We start from the raw sequence: 14,681 nt of genomic DNA, 5'->3' as shown, positions 1-14,681 counted from the left end.
TTCATGTGTATTATGATATAATGTGGTATAGGATAAGTATCTTACTGTTCATGTGTATTATGATATAATGTGGTATAGGATAAGTATCTTACTGTTCATGTGTATTATGATATAATGTGGTATAGGATAAGTATCTTACTGTTCATGTGTATTATGATATAATGTGGTATAGGATAAGTATCTTACTGTTCATGTGTATTATGATATAATGTGGTATAGGATAAGTATCATACTGTTCATGTGTATTATGATATAATGTGGTATAGGATAAGTATCTTACTGTTCATGTGTATTATGATATAATGTGGTATAGGATAAGTATCTACTGTTCATGTGTATTATGATATAATGTGGTATAGGATAAGTATCTTACTGTTCATGTGTATTATGATATAATGTGGTATAGGATAAGTATCTACTGTTCATGTGTATTATGATATAATGTGGTATAGGATAAGTATCATACTATTCATGTGTATTATGATATAATGTGGTATAGGATAAGTATCTTACTGTTCATGTGTATTATGATATAATGTGGTATAGGATAAGTATCTTACTGTTCATGTGTATTATGATATAATGTGGTATAAGATAAGTATCTTACTGTTCATGTGTATTATGATATAATGTGGTATAGGATAAGTATCTTACTGTTCATGTGTATTATGATATAATGTGGTATAGGATAAGTATCTTACTGTTCATGTGTATTATGATATAATGTGGTATAGGATAAGTATCTTACTGTAATGTGGTATAGGATAAGTATCTTACTGTTCATGTGTATTATGATATAATGTGGTATAGGATAAGTATCTTACTGTTCATGTGTATTATGATATAATGTGGTATAGGATAAGTATCTTACTGTTCATGTGTATTATGATATAATGTGGTATAGGATAAGTATCTTACTGTTCATGTGTATTATGATATAATGTGGTATAGGATAAGTATCTTACTGTTCATGTGTATTATGATATAATGTGGTATAGGATAAGTATCTTACTGTTCATGTGTATTATGATATAATGTGGTATAGGATAAGTATCATGTGTATTATGATATAATGTGGTATAGGATAAGTATCTTACTGTTCATGTGTATTTAGAGTAAAATATACAAGTTAACACTGTTCGTGACTTTAACTACTCAAACCAGTTTTGTACCTACTTTTAAAAACGGACTATTTATTAATAAAAATATGAATTATAATGAACTATATTGTGGATCAGACATAAGAGAGACAAAGGAATTAGATAGTTTTAGAATATAACAACATCGAATAGGATTACGGCTGGCTACGTCATCAAATAGACCAGAAACTGAACTATAAAATAACCAAAACCTTCGTGTCTTGTTTGTCATTATCTCACAGTTTGAAATGTTTAAGTTACGATCTATCACTAAAACTATCGTTTCTTGGTATTATGGAGCTATAGGGACTCCAATGTACAGGTAAGTAAGTACACAGGTGATGTGTTGTGTTGACGTGAACTGTAATGTTTCTATCTGTACTTCTTTTATTGTATATTGTGTTATAAAGATACCAACACTTCAGGTTTTTTTTGTTCAGATAGATATTAATTATTCGAGTGTGTGTTGTGTTTATATAGATATTAACACTTTTGTTGTATGTTGTGTTATGTAGATACCAACACTTCCAGTGTGTTTTATTTACACAAATATAAACACTTTTATATGTGTTGTGTTGTACAGATACGGATAACAAAATTGCAAGTGTAGGATTATCATGTATCGCTTCTTTTATTATTGTTTTAAAGTCTTATAAAAAGCGTTGCATTACATGGATATTATTATTTAGATGTAATATTATGTTTATACGTTTCAATTATCTTTCACATTGTAAACGGACGTCAATAATCAATAGATAATGATTATTTAATACCTGCATCAGTGTGTTGTGGTATATAGATAGCAACACTTTCGGCGTGGATTGTGTTTACTTGGATATTAACTCCGAGTGCATCTGTCAATTTATTAATATGAAAAATTCTATTGTATGTTTTTATTATTTTAAAAACTTATAACAAGGGTTTTATTCATATAGATACTAGTATTTAAATGTAATATTAGGTTTCTATATATTACGTACCACTTATACTAAACATACATATAATTAATATACAGATAAGAGTTATTAAAACATTCACCCAGAGCCAAAACTAGTGGTCAGTGTGTCCACGTACCGAGGTATGATGTTGTTAACGGTGGCTCGCAATTTCAGTTGTGAACGTGTTAGGATAGTGACCTTAATTATTTTGTTGGTTCAAAGTGTTTGTTGTGATGGTGGGTCGGACGCTGCATATAGATCACTGATATTAACCAGTTAATTAACCAGTGTGAGTACAAGAAGACATTGAAGGTAAACCTTATGACCCGTGACCCACATTCACCTCAGTTAGTTTCCAATCACATACTGATATATCTTTAGTTATCGAACACCAATGATCTATAAGTCCAATCAACTGTTCTGAAGAAACAATCCAAAGCTTACATTCTTCATCAAAATTTAAATTATAACCTCGTGGGTGTGAATTTACTACGTAAATACATTTTGAAACCATTCTGCGAAACTTAGGAAATACCACGTGAATATAATACCATAAACTGTTCTACTTTATTGTGGTATAACTACCACATAGTGTATATGTATATTGATATAATGTACAAGAGTATAACTATCATACAGTGTGTGTATTAATATATGATGTACTGTATTGTAACTATTATATCTATTAATATATATAATGTACTAGAGTATAATTATTATACTGTGTATGTGTTTTATGATATAAAGTACTAAACTGTAAGTATTATACTGCATATGTGTATTACGATAAAATGTGCTAGAGTATTACTACCATACAGTGTATGTGTATTATGATATAATGTGGTATAGGATAAGTATCATACTGTTCATGTGTATTATGATATAATGTGGTATAGGATAAGTATCATACTGTTCATGGTATTATGATATAATGTGGTATAGGATGAGTATCTTACTATTCATGTGTATTATGATATAATGTGGTATAGGATAAGTATCATACTATTCATGCGTATTATGATATAATGTGGTATAGGATAAGTATCTTACTGTTCATGTGTATTATGATATAATGTGGTATAGGATAAGTATCTTACTATTCATGTGTATTATGATATAATGTGGTATAGGATAAGTATCTTACTGTTCATGTGTATTATGATATAATGTGGTATAGGATAAGTATCTTACTGTTCATGTGTATTATGATATAATGTGGTATAGGATAAGTATCTTACTGTTCATGTGTATTATGATATAATGTGGTATAGGATAAGTATCTTACTGTTCATGTGTATTATGATATAATGTGGTATAGGATAAGTATCTTACTATTCATGTGTATTATGATATAATGTGGTATAGGATAAGTATCATACTATTCATGCGTATTATGATATAATGTGGTATAGGATAAGTATCTTACTGTTCATGTGTATTATGATATAATGTGGTATAGGATAAGTATCATACTATTGATGAGTATTATGATATAATGTGGTATAGGATGGGTATCTTACTGTTCATGTGTATTATGATATAATGTGGTATAGGATAAGTATCATACTGATAAGTATCATACTATTCATGTGTATTATGATATAATGTGGTATAGGATAAGTATCTTACTGTTCATGTGTATTATGATATAATGTGGTATAAGATAAGTATCTTACTGTTCATGTGTATTATGATATAATGTGGTATAGGATAAGTATCTTACTGTTCATGTGTATTATGATATAATGTGGTATAGGATAAGTATCTTACTGTTCATGTGTATTATGATATAATGTGGTATAGGATAAGTATCTTACTGTTCATGTGTATTATGATATAATGTGGTATAGGATAAGTATCTTACTGTTCATGTGTATTATGATATAATGTGGTATAGGATAAGTATCTTACTACTGTTCATGTGTATTATGATATAATGTGGTATAGGATAAGTATCTTACTGTTCATGTGTATTATGATATAATGTGGTATAGGATAAGTATCTGTACTGTTCATGTGTATTATGATATAATGTGGTATAGGATAAGTATCTTACTGTTCATGTGTATTATGATATAATGTGGTATAGGATAAGTATCTTACTGTTCATGTGTATTATGATATAATGTGGTATAGGATAAGTATCTTACTGTTCATGTGTATTATGATATAATGTGGTATAGGATAAGTATCTTACTGTTCATGTGTATTATGATATAATGTGGTATAGGATAAGTATCTTACTGTTCATGTGTATTATGATATAATGTGGTATAGGATAAGTATCTTACTGTTCATGTGTATTTAGAGTAAAATATACAAGTTAACACTGTTCGTGACTTTAACTACTCAAACCAGTTTTGTACCTACTTTTAAAAACGGACTATTTATTAATAAATATATGAATAATAATGAACTATATTGTGGATCAGACATAAGAGAGACAAAGGAATTAGATAGTTTTTAGAATATAACAACATCGAATAGGATTACGGCTGGCTACGTCATCAAATAGACCAGAAACTGAACTATAAAATAACCAAAACCTTCGTGTCTTGTTTGTCATTATCTCACAGTTTGAAATGTTTAAGTTACGATCTATCACTAAAACTATCGTTTCTTGGTATTATGGAGCTATAGGGACTCCAATGTACAGGTAAGTAAGTACACAGGTGATGTGTTGTGTTGACGTGAACTGTATATATAGGTATTAATGTTTCTAGTTTGTGTTGTGCTCATATAGGTACTGACTCTTTTATTGTATATTGTGTTATAAAGATACCAACACTTCAGGTTTTTTTTGTTCAGATAGATATTAATTATTCGAGTGTGTGTTGTGTTTATATAGATATTAACACTTTTGTTGTATGTTGTGTTATGTAGATACCAACACTTTCAGTGTGTTTTATTTACACAAATATAAACACTTTTATATGTGTTGTGTTGTACAGATACGGATAACAAAATTGCAAGTGTAGGATTATCCTGTATCGCTTCTTTTATTATTGTTTTAAAGTCTTATAAAAAGCGTTGCATTACATGGATATTATTATTTAGATGTAATATTATGTTTATAGGTTTCAATTATCTTTCACATTGTAAACGGACGTCAATAATCAATAGATAATGATTATTTAATACCTGCATCAGTGTGTTGTGGTATATAGATAGCAACACTTTCGGCGTGGATTGTGTTTACTTGGATATTAACTCCGAGTGCATCTGTCAATTTATTAATATGAAAAATTCTATTGTATGTTTTATTATTTTAAAACTTATAACAAGGGTTTTATTCATATAGATACTAGTATTTAAATGTAATATTAGGTTTCTATATATTACGTACCACTTATACTAAACATACATATAATTAATATACAGATAAGAGTTATTAAAACATTCACCCAGAGCCAAAACTAGTGGTCAGTGTGTCCACGTACCGAGGTATGATGTTGTTAACGGTGGCTCGCAATTTCAGTTGTGAACGTGTTAGGATAGTGACCTTAATTATTTTGTTGGTTCAAAGTGTTTGTTGTGATGGTGGGTCGGACGCTGCATTTTGATCACTGATATTAACCAGTTAATTAACCAGTGTGAGTACAAGAAGACATTGAAGATAAACCTTATGACCCGTGACCCACATTCACCTCAGTTAGTTTCCAATCACATACTGATATATCTTTAGTTATCGAACACCAATGATCTATAAGTCCAATCAACTGTTCTGAAGAAACAATCCAAAGCTTACATTCTTTATCAAAATTTAAATTATAACCTCGTGGGTGTGAATTTACTACGTAAATACATTTTGAAACCATTCTGCGAAACTTAGGAAATACCACGTGAATATAATACCATAAACTGTTCTACTTTATTGTGGTATAACTACCACATAGTGTATATGTATATTGATATAATGTACAAGAGTATAACTATCATACAGTGTGTGTATTAATATATGATGTACTGTATTGTAACTATTATATCTATTAATATATATAATGTACTAGAGTATAATTATTATACTGTGTATGTGTTTTATGATATAAAGTACTAAACTGTAAGTATTATACTGCATATGTGTATTACGATAAAATGTGCTAGAGTATTACTACCATACAGTGTATGTGTATTATGATATAATGTGGTATAGGATAAGTATCATACTGTTCATGTGTATTATGATATAATGTGGTATAGGATAAGTATCATACTGTTCATGTGTATTATGATATAATGTGGTATAGGATAAGTATCTTACTGTTCATGTGTATTATGATATAATGTGGTATAGGATAGGTATCTTACCATTCATGTGTATTATGATATAATGTGGTATAGGATAAGTATCTTACTGTTCATGTGTATTATGATATAATGTGGTATAGGATAGGTATCTTACTGTTCATGTGTATTATGATATAATGTGGTATAGGATAAGTATCTTACTGTTCATGTGTATTATGATATAATGTGGTATAGGATAAGTATCTTACTGTTCATGTGTATTATGATATAATGTGGTATAAGATAAGTATCATACTATTCATGTGTATTATGATATAATGTGGTATAGGATAAGTATCATACTATTCATGCGTATTATGATATAATGTGGTATAGGATAAGTATCTTACTGTTCATGTGTATTATGATATAATGTGGTATAGGATAAGTATCATACTATTGATGAGTATTATGATATAATGTGGTATAGGATGGGTATCTTACTGTTCATGTGTATTATGATATAATGTGGTATAGGATAAGTATCATACTATTGATGAGTATTATGATATAATGTGGTATAGGATAAGTATCTTACTGTTCATGTGTATTATGATATAATGTGGTATAGGATAAGTATCATACTATTCATGTGTATTATGATATAATGTGGTATAGGATAAGTATCTTACTGTTCATGTGTATTATGATATAATGTGGTATAGGATAAGTATCATACTATTCATGTGTATTATGATATAATGTGGTATAGGATAAGTATCTTACTGTTCATGTGTATTATGATATAATGTGGTATAGGATAAGTATCTTACTGTTCATGTGTATTATGATATAATGTGGTATAGGATAAGTATCTTACTGTTCATGTGTATTATGATATAATGTGGTATAGGATAAGTATCTTACTGTTCATGTGTATTATGATATAATGTGGTATAGGATAAGTATCTTACTGTTCATGTGTATTATGATATAATGTGGTATAGGATAAGTATCTTACTGTTCATGTGTATTATGATATAATGTGGTATAGGATAAGTATCATACTGTTCATGTGTATTATGATATAATGTGGTATAGGATAAGTATCTTACTGTTCATGTGTATTATGATATAATGTGGTATAGGATAAATATCTTACTGTTCATGTGTATTATGATATAATGTGGTATAGGATAAGTATCTTACTGTTCATGTGTATTATGATATAATGTGGTATAGGATAAGTATCTTACTGTTCATGTGTATTATGATATAATGTGGTATAGGATAAGTATCTTACTGTTCATGTGTATTATGATATAATGTGGTATAGGATAAGTATCTTACTGTTCATGTGTATTATGATATAATGTGGTATAGGATAAGTATCTTACTGTTCATGTGTATTATGATATAATGTGGTATAGGATAAGTATCTTACTGTTCATGTGTATTTAGAGTAAAATATACAAGTTAACACTGTTCGTGACTTTAACTACTCAAACCAGTTTTGTACCTACTTTTAAAAACGGACTATTTATTAATAAATATATGAATAATAATGAACTATATTGTGGATCAGACATAAGAGAGACAAAGGAATTAGATAGTTTTTAGAATATAACAACATCGAATAGGATTACGGCTGGCTACGTCATCAAATAGACCAGAAACTGAACTATAAAATAACCAAAACCTTCGTGTCTTGTTTGTCATTATCTCACAGTTTGAAATGTTTAAGTTACGATCTATCACTAAAACTATCGTTTCTTGGTATTATGGAGCTATAGGGACTCCAATGTACAGGTAAGTAAGTACACAGGTGATGTGTTGTGTTGACGTGAACTGTATATATAGGTATTAATGTTTCTAGTTTGTGTTGTGCTCATATAGGTACTGACTCTTTTTTATTGTATATTGTGTTATAAAGATACCAACACTTCAGGTTTTTTTTGTTCAGATAGATATTAATTATTCGAGTGTGTGTTGTGTTTATATAGATATTAACACTTTTGTTGTATGTTGTGTTATGTAGATACCAACACTTCCAGTGTGTTTTATTTACACAAATATAAACACTTTTATATGTGTTGTGTTGTACAGATACGGATAACAAAATTGCAAGTGTAGGATTATCATGTATCGCTTCTTTTATTATTGTTTTAAAGTCTTATAAAAGCGTTGCATTACATGGATATTATTATTTAGATGTAATATTATGTTTATAGGTTTCAATTATCTTTCACATTGTAAACGGACGTCAATAATCAATAGATAATGATTATTTAATACCTGCATCAGTGTGTTGTGGTATATAGATAGCAACACTTTCGGCGTGGATTGTGTTTACTTGGATATTAACTCCGAGTGCATCTGTCAATTTATTAATATGAAAAATTCTATTGTATGTTTTATTATTTTAAAAACTTATAACAAGGGTTTTATTCATATAGATACTAGTATTTAAATGTAATATTAGGTTTCTATATATTACGTACCACTTATACTAAACATACATATAATTAATATACAGATAAGAGTTATTAAAACATTCACCCAGAGCCAAAACTAGTGGTCAGTGTGTCCACGTACCGAGGTATGATGTTGTTAACGGTGGCTCGCAATTTCAGTTGTGAACGTGTTAGGATAGTGACCTTAATTATTTTGTTGGTTCAAAGTGTTTGTTGTGATGGTGGGTCGGACGCTGCATATTGATCACTGATATTAACCAGTTAATTAACCAGTGTGAGTACAAGAAGACATTGAAGGTAAACCTTATGACCCGTGACCCACATTCACCTCAGTTAGTTTCCAATCACATACTGATATATCTTTAGTTATCGAACACCAATGATCTATAAGTCCAATCAACTGTTCTGAAGAAACAATCCAAAGCTTACATTCTTCATCAAAAATTTAAATTATAACCTCGTGGGTGTGAATTTACTACGTAAATACATTTTGAAACCATTCTGCGAAACTTAGGAAATACCACGTGAATATAATACCATAAACTGTTCTACTTTATTGTGGTATAACTACCACATAGTGTATATGTATATTGATATAATGTACAAGAGTATAACTATCATACAGTGTGTGTATTAATATATGATGTACTGTATTGTAACTATTATATCTATTAATATATATAATGTACTAGAGTATAATTATTATACTGTGTATGTGTTTTATGATATAAAGTACTAAACTGTAAGTATTATACTGCATATGTGTATTACGATAAAATGTGCTAGAGTATTACTACCATACAGTGTATGTGTATTATGATATAATGTGGTATAGGATAAGTATCATACTGTTCATGTGTATTATGATATAATGTGGTATAGGATAAGTATCATACTGTTCATGATATGTATTATGATATACTATTCATGTGGTATAATGTGGTATAGGATAAGTATCTTACTGTTCATGTGTATTATGATATAATGTGGTATAGGATAAGTATATAAGTATCTTACCATGTGTATTATGATATAATGTGGTATAGGATGTATCTTACTGTTATGTATTATATAATGTGGTATAGGATAGGATAAGTATCTTACTGTTCATGTGTATTATGATATAATGTGGTATAGGATAAGTATCTTACTGTTCATGTGTATTATGATATAATGTGGTATAGGATAAGTATCTTACTGTTCATGTGTATTATGATATAATGTGGTATAGGATAAGTATCTTACTGTTCATGTGTATTATGATATAATGTGGTATATTAGATAAGTATCTTGGTATTATGATATAATGTGGTATACTACTATTCATGTGTATTATGATATAATGTGGTATAGGATAAGTATCATACTATTCATGTGTATTATGATATAATGTGGTATAGGATAAGTATCTTACTGTTCATGTGTATTATGATATAATGTGGTATAGGATAAGTATCATACTATTCCATGTGTATTATGATATAATGTGGTATAGGATAAGTATCTTACTGTTCATGTGTATTATGATATAATGTGGTATAGGATAAGTATCATACTATTGATGAGTATTATGATATAATGTGGTATAGGATGGGTATCTTACTGTTCATGTGTATTATGATATAATGTGGTATAGGATAAGTATCATACTATTCATGTGTATTATGATATAATGTGGTATAGGATAAGTATCTTACTGTTCATGTGTATTATGATATAATGTGGTATAGGATAAGTATCTTACTGTTCATGTGTATTATGATATAATGTGGTATAGGATAAGTATCTTACTGTTCATGTGTATTATGATATAATGTGGTATAGGATAGGATAAGTATCTTACTGTTCATGTGTATTATGATATAATGTGGTATAGGATAAGTATCTTACTGTTCATGTGTATTATGATATAATGTGGTATAGGATAAGTATCTTACTGTTCATGTGTATTATGATATAATGTGGTATAGGATAAGTATCATACTGTTCATGTGTATTATGATATAATGTGGTATAGGATAAGTATCTTACTGTTCATGTGTATTATGATATAATGTGGTATAGGATAAGTATCTTACTGTTCATGTGTATTATGATATAATGTGGTATAGGATAAGTATCTTACTGTTCATGTGTATTATGATATAATGTGGTATAGGATAAGTATCTTACTGTTCATGTGTATTATGATATAATGTGGTATAGGATAAGTATCTTACTGTTCATGTGTATTATGATATAATGTGGTATAGGATAAGTATCTTACTGTTCATGTGTATTATGATATAATGTGGTATAGGATAAGTATCTTACTGTTCATGTGTATTATGATATAATGTGGTATAGGATAAGTATCTTACTGTTCATGTGTATTTAGAGTAAAATATACAAGTTAACACTGTTCGTGACTTTAACTACTCAAACCAGTTTTGTACCTACTTTTAAAAACGGACTATTTATTAATAAATATATGAATAATAATGAACTATATTGTGGATCAGACATAAGAGAGACAAAGGAATTAGATAGTTTTTAGAATATAACAACATCGAATAGGATTACGGCTGGCTACGTCATCAAATAGACCAGAAACTGAACTATAAAATAACCAAAACCTTCGTGTCTTGTTTGTCATTATCTCACAGTTTGAAATGTTTAAGTTACGATCTATCACTAAAACTATCGTTTCTTGGTATTATGGAGCTATAGGGACTCCAATGTACAGGTAAGTAAGTACACAGGTGATGTGTTGTGTTGACGTGAACTGTATATATAGGTATTAATGTTTCTAGTTTGTGTTGTGCTCATATAGGTACTGACTCTTTTATTGTATATTGTGTTATAAAGATACCAACACTTCAGGTTTTTTTTGTTCAGATAGATATTAATTATTCGAGTGTGTGTTGTGTTTATATAGATATTAACACTTTTGTTGTATGTTGTGTTATGTAGATACCAACACTTTCAGTGTGTTTTATTTACACAAATATAAACACTTTTATATGTGTTGTGTTGTACAGATACGGATAACAAAATTGCAAGTGTAGGATTATCCTGTATCGCTTCTTTTATTATTGTTTTAAAGTCTTATAAAAAGCGTTGCATTACATGGATATTATTATTTAGATGTAATATTATGTTTATAGGTTTCAATTATCTTTCACATTGTAAACGGACGTCAATAATCAATAGATAATGATTATTTAATACCTGCATCAGTGTGTTGTGGTATATAGATAGCAACACTTTCGGCGTGGATTGTGTTTACTTGGATATTAACTCCGAGTGCATCTGTCAATTTATTAATATGAAAAATTCTATTGTATGTTTTTATTATTTTTAAAAACTTATAACAAGGGTTTTATTCATATAGATACTAGTATTTAAATGTAATATTAGGTTTCTATATATTACGTACCACTTATACTAAACATACATATAATTAATATACAGATAAGAGTTATTAAAAACATTCACCCAGAGCCAAAACTAGTGGTCAGTGTGTCCACGTACCGAGGTATGATGTTGTTAACGGTGGCTCGCAATTTCAGTTGTGAACGTGTTAGGATAGTGACCTTAATTATTTTGTTGGTTCAAAGTGTTTGTTGTGATGGTGGGTCGGACGCTGCATTTTGATCACTGATATTAACCAGTTAATTAACCAGTGTGAGTACAAGAAGACATTGAAGATAAACCTTATGATCCGTGACCCACATTCACCTCAGTTAGTTTCCAATCACATACTGATATATCTTTAGTTATCGAACACCAATGATCTATAAGTCCAATCAACTGTTCTGAAGAAACAATCCAAAGCTTACATTTTTTATCAAAAATTTAAATTATAACCTCGTGGGTGTGAATTTACTACGTAAATACATTTTGAAACCATTCTGCGAAACTTAGGAAATACCACGTGAATATAATACCATAAACTGTTCTACTTTATTGTGGTATAACTACCACATAGTGTATACGTATATTGATATAATGTACAAGAGTATAACTATCATACAGTGTGTGTATTAATATATGATGTACTGTATTGTAACTATTATATCTATTAATATATATAATGTACTAGAGTATAATTATTATACTGTGTATGTGTTTTATGATATAAAGTTACTAAACTGTAAGTATTATACTGCATATGTGTATTACGATAAAATGTGCTAGAGTATTACTACCATACAGTGTATGTGTATTATGATATAATGTGGTATAGGATAAGTATCATACTGTTCATGTGTATTATGATATAATGTGGTATAGGATAAGTATCTTACTGTTCATGTGTATTATGATATAATGTGGTATAGGATAAGTATCTTACTGTTCATGTGTATTATGATATAATGTGGTATAGGATAAGTATCTTACTATTCATGTGTATTATGATATAATGTGGTATAGGATAAGTATCTTACTGTTCATGTGTATTATGATATAATGTGGTATAGGATAGGGTATCTTACTGTTCATGTGTATTATGATATAATGTGGTATAGGATAAGTATCTTACTGTTCATGTGTATTATGATATAATGTGGTATAGGATAAGTATCTTACTGTTCATGTGTATTATGATATAATGTGGTATAGGATAAGTATCATACTATTCATGTGTATTATGATATAATGTGGTATAGGATAAGTATCATACTATTCATGTGTATTATGATATAATGTGGTATAGGATAAGTATCTTACTGTTCATGTGTATTATGATATAATGTGGTATAGGATAAGTATCATACTGTTCATGTGTATTATGATATAATGTGGTATAGGATGGTATCTTACTGTTCATGTGTATTATGATATAATGTGGTATAGGATAAGTATCATACTATTCATGTGTATTATGATATAATGTGGTATAGGATAAGTATCTTACTGTTCATGTGTATTATGATATAATGTGGTATAGGATAAGTATCTTACTATTCATGTAATGTGGTATGATATAATGTGTAGTATAGGATAAGTATCTTACTGTTCATGTGTATTATGATATAATGTGGTATAGGATAAGTATCTTACTGTTCATGTGTATTATGATATAATGTGGTATAGGATAAGTATCTTACTGTTCATGTGTATTATGATATAATGTGGTATAGGATAAGTATCTTACTGTTCATGTGTATTATGATATAATGTGGTATAGGATAAGTATCTTACTGTTCATGTGTATTATGATATAATGTGGTATAGGATAAGTATCTTACTGTTCATGTGTATTATGATATAATGTGGTATAGGATAAGTATCTTACTGTTCATGTGTATTATGATATAATGTGGTATAGGATAAGTATCTTACTGTTCATGTGTATTATGATATAATGTGGTATAGGATAAGTATCTTACTGTTCATGTGTATTATGATATAATGTGGTATAGGATAAGTATCTTACTGTTCATGTGTATTATGATATAATGTGGTATAGGATAAGTATCTTACTGTTCATGTGTATTTAGAGTAAAATATACAAGTTAACACTGTTCGTGACTTTAACTACTCAAACCAGTTTTGTACCTACTTTTAAAAAACGGACTATTTATTAATAAATATATGAATAATAATGAACTATATTGTGGATCAGACATAAGAGAGACAAAGGAATTAGATAGTTTTTTAGAATATAACAACATCAATAGGATTACGGCTGGCTACGTCATCAAATAGACCAGAAACTGAACTATAAAATAACCAAAACCTTCGTGTCTTGTTTGTCATTATCTCACAGTTTGAAATGTTTAAGTTACGATCTATCACTAAAACTATCGTTTCTTGGTATTATGGAGCTATAGGGACTCCAATGTACAGGTAAGTAAGTACACAGGTGATGTGTTGTGTTGACGTGAACTGTATATATAGGTATTAATGTTTCTAGT

The sequence above is a fragment of the Tachypleus tridentatus genome, chromosome 11, assembly GCF_004210375.1.
Source record: "Tachypleus tridentatus isolate NWPU-2018 chromosome 11, ASM421037v1, whole genome shotgun sequence".
In the NCBI taxonomy this organism is placed as follows: Eukaryota; Metazoa; Arthropoda; class Merostomata; order Xiphosura; family Limulidae; genus Tachypleus; species Tachypleus tridentatus.
The sequence above is the reverse complement of the archived record's forward strand: the minus strand, read 5'-3'. Positions refer to the sequence as shown.